The sequence below is a fragment of the Lepidothrix coronata genome, unplaced genomic scaffold (genome assembly GCF_001604755.1).
Source record: "Lepidothrix coronata isolate B3197 unplaced genomic scaffold, Lepidothrix_coronata-1.0 Scaffold69, whole genome shotgun sequence".
Taxonomy (NCBI): Eukaryota; Metazoa; Chordata; class Aves; order Passeriformes; family Pipridae; genus Lepidothrix; species Lepidothrix coronata.
Genome location: NW_016690249.1, coordinates 693,297 through 703,739, shown reverse-complemented (window position 1 = coordinate 703,739; position 10,443 = coordinate 693,297).

Here is a 10,443-nt window from a genome sequence, read left to right as displayed (position 1 = left end):
CTTCCTTAGACTTCCCTGCAGCTTCTCTGTGTAGACATGAAAAACACTGGCTGACATGCACAAGGACCGGGGACAAGTACATTCTGCAGTGGAAAGGTGTCCTTGGAGGAAGTTGATGCACCAGACTTTGTTCCTGGACTCTCTTGAAGAGAGTTTTGTTTCTGTTTGGTTGGTTGCTCTTTTTATTTTGGTTTGGTTTGTTTTTTTCCCAAGCAGTAAAAGAGCCTGGGTCAGGAGCCTGCTGTGATCAGCCAGGTCAGGTCCTGTGCTTCTTGCCTCCGGGACACACTGTGTAAACAGGTGGCCGTGTCAGACACTGATTTTTTTTTTGCCACAAGGCTTGGCAGATTCAATTTTGCAGACTATCAAGGCTTTTTTCCTTAACCATACACAAACACAGGTCTTGCAAATTGCTTACAACTGTAATTGGTGATTACAGGTGTGCTTTGTGAAGTGTTCATTAGTACAGAAGAGCTGCACCATGGATGCATGAATTCTATGATGCTCTTAAAAGAAGTTTATAATGTTAGAAAGTTAGGGGGTTAGGGCTGCAGCTGATGAGTAGATCAGAAATGTCAGTTCGGGCTGTTGAGATGGACACCCCAGAGCTGCCTGAGCTGAAGCTGTCACTGGCAGGGACAGAAGCTGTGACTAGGGCGGAGCCTGTTTTAAGGTGACAGGAAAGTCACTCTAGAGGGATTATAGAAAAATAGTCTTTAAAGCATTCACTGACAGGGAGATAAAAACCTTAAAAAAGGGAGAATTTTTTTGTTTGTTTGTTTTAGCTGTAAGTGAAGAATAAGTGTGGAAAAAAAAAAGAGGTATGGCTGACCAAGACCCTGTTCTGAGACACAAAAAAACCATCTGCCACTACAGCAGGGCTGGAGCTAAAATACTCTCCCGAGAAATGGGACCGCTGACTCAAATTCCCTACTGCCTGAGAAAGCTCTGGCCCAGGTTCATAATCAGTGCTTTGCCTGTTACACAGATGTTTTCAGCTGCAGAATTAATTTAGTGTGACATTTAACCTGACCCAACTGCAGTTCTCTCCAGGACAAGCAATTGAGTGAACAGATATCTTAGTGCAGTCAAAGAAATACTTATGCCAGTGAAAGTGTCCTGGTGTTTCCCTAGGTGGTTTTCCTGTTCATCTCTTCTTTGCTAGGCATTCCCTGGCCACTGCTGGGTAGTGGATACCCAACAGCATGGATCTTCAGCCTGACCTGTGCAACTGTTTCTATATCTTCATATTCCTCAGTATTTCCACTATGCACTTCTCTGTCTGAGCTAGTTGTCCTAGCCCACTTTATAAACAGTAGACAGGGATATTAGGTTTCAGTTGTCTCCTGGTGAAGCAACTGTCCCAAACAGGACAGATAAACGTGCTAGGAGATGGTGTCACCACTAAAAGTAAGCAGAGATGAGAGTGACCAGCAGAGCCAAAAGCATCTGCAGCAGTGAGAGGCAAAAGAGCTGGGTCTCACCCACCCCGTGTCAGTCTAACCAGAATGCATCATTTAAGTGCTGGGGCTGATCCATACTAAGAGGTGGAGACAGTTCCACATCCTTGTGCAGGATGCAGCTTCCCTCCAGGAAGGCAGGCAGGCAGTAGGTTGTGCAAGCATCTTCCCATGCACAAAGCCCTGAGAAGTCCACTTGCTAACACGTCCTCAGGTATGGGCAATACCTCTTCTCCATGTACAGGTTTATTGTTAGGTGACGTGAGGTGGGAGCAGGGCAAGGGGATAAACCTGGACTAGACATGAATTAGGATAGCTTCTTGAAAGTAGGTGAATGTCAAATAAAAATATTCCAAGCAGAAAAAAATATTTCCCTGATATTTCTTTGCACTCCTTTATCCCTTTTTTTTCTAATCCCTTTTTTTCTAATCTGTCAGTCTGGAAAAATTTGTGACCATCTTTTCAGTTTAGTGATCTTGAGCCTCAAGGCTTTCTCTACACAACATGATGCAGACTGGCTTATTATTAACCAAAAGAACTGCGAAGAACAAAAATGCTTCTTGGCTTATTAGCACTGTTCATATTACCAGATGCTAACAGGCAGGCAAATTATGTAGTGTTCAGCAGTTTTTCAGTTAGAGACATTCAAGGAGAGCTATTTCAACAGGTGAAAATATACAGCTTGTTACAATACAAGACTGGAAACTTCTCCAATACAGCTGAAGTCCTGGATCACCTCATTTCAGGTGAAAGAGTTTTTGCAGGTACGCTTCTGCAGATCCCACAAACTTGATAGACAAGCTATAGATCAGGATTTTGAATTCATAATGGCCTGGTAGGGTGAGAAAATCTGACAGTAGTCCTAAATATAAAAGTTGAAGGTGGTTATTCTTTAAAAAAAAAAATCTATTTATTTTAATCAAAAAGTAACATTTAATCTCTCCTGGCTTCAATCAAGAAACATTTGGTTCAAGATTCTGATTTTGTAGCAAAAGACTGAAACCATCAATTAGAAGAGGAATTACATTCCCTGAAATAAAGAGACAAACACATTCACGAAAATTTATTGAACCAGAACCCCATTTTCAATTGAAAAACAGTTTTGCCAGAGCATTTTGTACAAGTCTTTGTGAGCAGGTCATAGTTTTCAACCCCATCCTCAAGTACTGTGAGTTGCCTTACATCATGCTCAGACCCCACTGGCACTATTCTGAATAATAATATCAGTAACTTATACATATTAGTGCAGAGCAGTAGTCTTGCTTTGAAATTTTGGAGGGAGGAGACAACTAACGTGAAAAATTAGATCCTGGAAGAGTTCTTTCTCTAGTCACGACAAAATGACAATTTTTGTAATTTTCTGCTCTCCAGTGTCACATCCAGCAGTTACCTGCAGGTATTATTTTAAGACAGAAGGACACATATATTTGAATTTTTCCCTTTGCTTGGATTTTACAGACATTCATATGACTGAAGTTATTTGTTTGGGTTGATCACGGCATATGGATCACAACATTTTCCAATACCCATAAGTCATGTTTTATACTGTCTAATTGTATTGGGTTTGTGTGACAAGGTTTTGGTATTGTGTGGCTTCTGTGAGAAGCTGTCAGAATGTTGCACCATGTCCAAAAGAGGCAAGGTCAGCCAGCCCCAAGACAAACTCACTGATGGCCAAGATTGAGCCCATCAGCAGCAGTGGTAGCAGCACATTCAAGAAGGGGGAAAAAAGCCCTGTGCAACTGCAACAGAAAAGAGGAGTGAGATTATGTGAGAGGAACAGCCCTGCAGACACCAAGGCCAGCAAAGAAGGAGGGGAAGGAGGTGCTCCAGCAACCAGAGCAGATATTCCCCTGCAGCCCATGGTGCAGCCCATGGAAGTCCACAGTGGAGCAAATATCCACCTGCAGCCATGAAGGATCCCATGCTGGAGCAGGGGGATGCCCAAAGGTGGCTGTGACCATGGGAAGCCCATGCTGGAGCAGGTTCCTGTCAGGACGTGTGGACCCATGGAGAGAGGGGCTCACTCTGGAGCAGGTTTGCTGGAAGGACTTGTGACTTCGCAAGAGACCTGGGATGGAGCAGGCTGCTCCTGAAGGACTTCATCCCATGGGAGGGATCCTTGCTATAGCAGTTCATGAAGAACTGCAGCCCATTGGAAGGACTCATGGAGGACTGTCTCCTGTGGAAGAGATCTCATGCTGGAGCAGGGGAAGTATATGAGGAGTCCTCTCCCTGAGGAGAAAGGAGCAGTGGAAACAATGTGTGGTGAACTGAGCACAGCCCCATTCCCCATCCCCCTGGGGGTAGGAGGGAGAGAAAGCCCACAAAGAAGCTCTCAGTCCTCATCACTGTCCTTGCTTAATGACTGCTTCTGAACATGCATTCCAGGAGTTTAACATACGTGAGCTTATAGAGGCTGAAGGGAGACACTGCTCTGCTTGAGTACCCATGGCTCTTCTGTGCTGTGCACATGGACACATTGACCTAGAGAGCTGTCTCACAGTCAGAGGAATTTTATAGGGGAGAGATTTCAGGGCAGTGAAATCATCCGACTGTTGGTTATTCTCGCTGTGCCAGACACACAAAACAACACTAGGAGTCCACCAAAATTTGCAGATGCTGCTCCTCTAAAGCACTACCTGTTTGAAGCATGACAACATGGTAATCCTGCCAGGCAGATAACAGCAAATATCAAGCAAGAATTTTTGGTCCTGAAATTTGGCAATAGAGAAAGGATGTGAAAATCCATCCTCAGGTTTCAATAAAATTTCTCCAATAAAGTCCAGAAGGTTTAACAGAGCTTTGTCCCTTCCTACATGTCTGGAGTACATTTACCCTCTGCACAACAACACTAGAAGAAAACCACACAAGGTTATTTTGTTAAATGAATTGCAGAACCATGCCAGAGGGCAAAGGAGCACTCTTGAGCCAGGCCACTGTGTTCTGGAGAGGTTTTCAGTGGGGATTAGCATAGTCTGTCTACTGGACAAACAGCCTTTTGCACACTCCACACCCACTGAATCCCCCCAGGCTCCCAGAACTTTGACTTCAATTGAGCCTTTGCAAGGGGAAGGGGACCTCTCTTCAAAGGAGGTAATCTCTCTTAACAATATCAAGGCAACATTTTGAAATACAAAATGGGTTGCAAGATGTATAGTTGCCTGGATGTAGGTGCTGTGTGGACTACTTTGGGATATCCTGTCTGGTCTCTAGTTGCAGCTTTGCAATGGGGAACTGTCCCATAGAACCCACATTATCCTTGAAAAGTACCTTGTATATCTTACATATCTAAAGGACTCCGGGAATTAAGATTTAGGCAACTAAGTGATTTCCCTACCGCCTCTGAAATACTTTGAATGTTACCATGTGCTTTCTGTTCTTATAAACAAGATGTTTGTATGTTATTCCAGCCTACAGACCTTTGTCTTTCTTGCGGCCCAGTAAAAAGCATTCAAATGAAACATGAGTCCTTCGAAAACATTCAGATTGCTCACAGCAACCAGACTGCCATGGGATGGTAATGTTAAGGTTTGTTTTAAATCAATGTGACAGAAATACTGATTCATAAAATAGCTGCTACTCAGTCCAAGGTAGGACCGTAAATCATTCTATGAATCTTTTCCAGAGCTAGAAATGCCAACATCGGGTTTTCATATATTACTATCTGTAATTTATATTGCAGTGAAGGCTTCCAGTGTCTTGTTGCTCTTAATGCTGTACAAACCCAAAGGTTCAGTATTGTAAATGGGGAAAATTTTGTTGGAGAGGTAATGTCTTTAATTAGCCCAGTGGAAACCTTGGGAAAAAACAGACAGGCTTTCCTAAACACAAGTCCTTCTTCACACTTCTCTACCAGGTTTGAAATGGCTTTTGGTGCCCCCAAGCTCTGCTCATTCTCCCTGTCACATTATTTAAGCGTTCTTTTGGCACTTCAGTATGGACCCAAGTTCATTCACGAGCTGTAGCTTGTCTCAGACCCAATCTATTTGGAGTAAAGCCTGTGTCAGGCACAAATTGGGAGTGACATATGTGGTAAAACAAGAAGAAAGTTCAAACTTCTGCCATATCTCAGCATGACCTAAACGTGTTTGTGCCTGCAACATGGACTAGCCTCAAGAGCACCAAGGGCTGAGGGAGTCATTCAGTGCCTGGATTCGGTGAGCACATCCAGCACCAGAAGTGGTGGGCACACACTGTCTATTAGCCACAGTTCAAACCAGGCTCCAGGCTTTGCTTTGGCCAATGTTCCACCTGCTAGAGTAGACATATCCAGAGGAACTTAATAGTACAGTGCAGGACTGACTTCCCCTCCCAACAAGTTGCTTTTTTCCTTCCGTAGCCATCTGGACGACACTCCAGCAATGTTATACTGTAATCTGGAAGCATCATGATTATAATTATTTCACATCTACTCACAACCATTATCACTGCCCTGGCAGACTTCTCTAAAGCAGATATTAGCTGTTTTGCTACTTAGCAGTGAATTTTTAAGTGAGACATATTATGGCTGGTAGCATTATGTATCTGTATTGAGTTTAACCTCCTTGCCGACTTCCTTTGGACCTTAAACATGCTTTATTATATCAAACAGTAATCAACATTCCTCAGGGGTGAAGGTAGCTACATGACATGTTTACTGAGGCGGCCAACTGTCGCCACCTGGCAAGCAACTTTTATCATAAGCTGGTTGAATTTAACATATATCAGCATTTATCAGCCCAGACTTTGTCAGTTTTATAAACGAAAACCAAGAGACAATAAATCATCTGGTGCCCAGTTGATACTGCATAACTAAGAGTGTGTGTTTACCAGGCTGGGTGGATTCAACCAACAAAAGGCATCTAAGGTTCTGTTATTTGATCTGTATTGAATACAGGCTCAGATGTCTTTTTTGGCATATAATTCACATCTGAAAGCTTTGGTGAGACGTGTGCTGGATGGTCTCATTTGTTTTCTTCTAGACGAGTTGCTTCAGCCTTCACTCCTGTTCAGTAATAAGTCAACATTTCCAGTGACTTCTGCTGAAGCGCTTTTGACTGAGCACCCATAACATAATTAATGTCTTCTCACTTGTGGGGGGATGTAGCACAGAGCTGGGGGGAGAAACATACTGAGGTGGGATAAGCCTCTACTTTCAAATGCCTTAACCATAAATAATTGATCTGATAGTTTGCAATCATGCTTTATCCCGGTCTCAACCAATGTCCTGTGCATCTTCTAGGGTTAACCAGGACTCGTAGGTGATCAAATGGGTCAATATCTGCTATCTGACCTAGGGGATAGGTGGTAGATTGCTGCTCACATCCATATAACCCGTTTCCACCTCAGAGTTGGTGGTTCATCCACAGCACCTACAGGGAACAGCAATTTGCTACTCCTGAACCATGTCCAGTCTAGTTGGAACAGGATGAAAATCTGCCAGGGATTGTGCTGCAACCATAAACAGTACAGGTTACTACAGTAGAGGGTCACACCCTGCATTTAGGAATAATTTAGGTCATGCATTACTGCCCTTGCCTTGGGGAAGATGGAAGAGGGGACGTGTTTTGCAGTCAGTGATTTAACACAGACTGGAAAATCAGCCTGATACGGTGTATGGCAGCATTGGAAATCCTCTAGAGCATCATTTTTACTTCATCATTGCATCCACATTCCCTAAGGTTAATAGAAACCCAACCTCAGAGATGTTTACACTTGTATGTCAAGGAGGTTCCTTGCACTTAAGAACACTTGAGAACAGATGAGGTTCAGAAGTAAATTCTCATACACCATGAGAGTATGCCCTCCAGCAAAAGGGAGAAGAGTGAGGGTTGTGAGGCATTAGCCATCAGTGAGGGTCAGCAAGACCATATTTGTACTGTTAATAAAGAAGAGCCAGGAAGTGATGTCTGGTGAAACTTAAATGGCACCAAATGTTTCACTGTCCACCCTTCAGTGCCCTAACCTTTCCCTTTGTGGGGAGTTAGGGGAGAGGTCCATCTGTAACAGCAACAGGCAGTGAGTCAGCACCTAAGCAGTGTGGCCAAGCAGGAGTACAGTGTTCAGGCTTTCCCTAGCCTATATTTGGAAATTTATATCTTGTTGCTGAGTTAAGATGCTCCGAGCTCTTTGCTATGATGATGTCACTCTTTTTACTTGACGGCAGTGATGAAAACCCTTGCACTAACATGCCCGGAGCCACCTGTTTTACAGCGTGAGTACAGGCTGGTTCACTCAAGAGCTGGGACATCTTCCATGATCTTTTCACAGTTCATCCCAGTAGGAGAAAAGTGTTTTGTAGAAGGTTCAGTTAATTGAGCCAGTCTCAGAGTGGCCCAATGGAAAGAATGGTGAGCTCTGCGCTCACAGGGGCATCTGAGCCTGTGCAACAAGAGAGGACACAGAAGTGTTGTGGGCTGTCCAGTGAACACTCTTCCATCAAGTAGGACAAACATGAGCATCTAACCTCTGCTGAGACACATAGGTTAATTGCAACATAAAAATATAGCCACAACCAGGGTACAGAGTAAAGTATTCAAATTCTTTCTGGTTAACATACAAATTTCTTACAACTTCCATATGTTTCCCTTCTCTCAACATATTTTTAGCACATCTTTTATGCCAAGCTTTTCCAAAGCCTGTCTATGCAAGATGAGCTATTGAATGCTTATTTAATTTAAAATCTTTAGAAAACTTTAGATTGCACCACTTTTATGCCTTTTCCACAGCTGTCTCCTTCCCATTCTCTTGTTCAAAGCAGAAGTTAAAATTTCCAAGGTTGTCCACTTCCTAATCTTGCATCCTTTGACAGACCTAGGATGTAGCAGCTTATTGCTCACTATCATTACAGTGACATGAAAATCCATTGGGAGGTGGTAACACAAGGAAGCCACTGCTCCTAGAAACTTCTCAGCACATTTGCTGGCAAAGTGTGCTCTCCAGCTTCAGTGCCAATCCCACCTGTCTCCCAGACTGTAGCATTTAAGTGCTTGAGTTGATGAACAAAGAACAGGTGTTATTTTTTCATACCACAAATGTATCATGAATGCAGCAAAGAACAGGAGACAAGGATGAAGCTTATGGACATGATGCAGAACTCAAATAGCCTGAAGTCGTGCATACCTGTAAGCCATGGAATGAGCTAATTGCTGTATACAGAGCCTACAGTTCTGCAAAGATGGGAGTGAACTCAGGAGCTGTACTGGATGTCTGTGTCCATCTAGCTACAGCACAAGGGTGGTTTTGTCAAAGATCAAAAGACCCAGAGAAAGTGTTGAAGGTCTTGCTTCAAGACAAAGTCTGAAAATTAGTTTGCAGCTTCTGCAGCAATGAAGAACAACCCAGATGGCACAGTTATATTTTAAATAAAGACATTTCAGAAAGACGAAAAGGTTACTAGGTGTTACTAGGCTGAGTGTAAGTCTAGTGATAGGTAAGTAAGGAGATGGGGGTGTAGGTAGCACTGCCACAAAAATATGTAGCAGAGGTGTTTGCTCTAGCGAACTGAAACAGAGCGGCTGGAATCTCCTACCTGTGCTGGCCAGAGGGGCTCATGGCTAAGAATGCTGTTTCCCATGCCTTTTTCTTGTCTGTGGAAAACAAGCAAGCAAACAAACAAACAAACAGGGAATTAATTTATTCTCTTTTCCTTCTTCTCTGCTTTTCAGAAAAAAACCAAGCTCTCTCCTCCAGCTTCCCTGCTCCCAGGGGAGGCAGGACAGCATAGCAAGGGTCAGGACTGCAGAGGGATGTGCTTCTGCTGCTCTCCAGCTGTCCCCACTGGAGTCACAGTCAGTCCTAGGACATACTTCTGACAGGGCTAACTTCCAAAGGCTTCCTAAGGTATGAAACAGGAAACCTTTAAAGGACTGATTTCCTACAACTTTCTTTGCTAGCAAATTATAATAATGACAATTGCAAAAACATGATATTCTGTACCATATAGTTTCAGCTTCTCTAACAATGATAAGTGATGCTCTGAGATGTCTGGAGGTAGTATGCTGTTACTCGGGCTTGCAGATTTTCCTATATATCTCCACTGCTGTTCCATTTGTCAAAGCTGTTAAGTCTACTTGAACCTGTTCCATCTAGGAAGCTCATACATCATAACACACTGTGATAATTGTTTAAAACTTTCTTCTAATCTGGAAATATGGAGCTATTGGAAATGCATCCTATGCCTACTAGTGGGTGTCAGGTTCTTTTAGGTTTTGGTACTTTGTTTCTTTTTGGTACCTTGTTTCATTGTTCGTGCATTGGAGACGTGCCTTCATCACCCTCCCACTGCCAAGGTAATCTCCTCCGTTCCAATACCAGGTAGGGCTAGTTTATTTTTTGCTTGATCTTTGCAATATCTTGATATCTCCATGAAACAATAAGAAATGACAACTCCTGTGGCAATGTTGCCATTTCCTAATTTAAATGGGCTGAATATAGAGTATGGCCCACCTCGGGAGCCAAACAGTGCTTCATTGCTTTGATGTCATTTTCTGTGAGCCACCAGATGGGAAATAATAGAGACTAGATAGGTTCAGAGACAGAGTTGTTCAAGTTATGAATACCACCATTCCCTGGTCATCCCTGGCAGCAGAGGTCATACTGATAGATTGGGAACCTGTTTTTTTCAGTCCAGATGCAGGTAGAGCAGTTGCCTCAAGATGACACAACAATCCTTGTGTACCTGTGGTTTTGCAGATGAATGCTAGGACATCTGATATTGGGTATCTGTCCTATCATTGACATATGCATAAATTCCCACCACCATAAACAGGGATCATGCTTTGCACTATGATTCATTGAACTAGAACTGAGGTGACTTGCTACAAAAACTCTCAAAAATGCATACCTAAAGGGTCATGGGATTGTTGGCTCTTCATGTGATCACTTAACCCAAACTTTGCTATCACTGCCAGGGTTGCTGATGTTGCTGTACATGACTTACAACAGGTGAAAGCAGCTGTCCCCAAAGCGGGGTGTGAGCAAGGTGATCCATTGGGGTGTG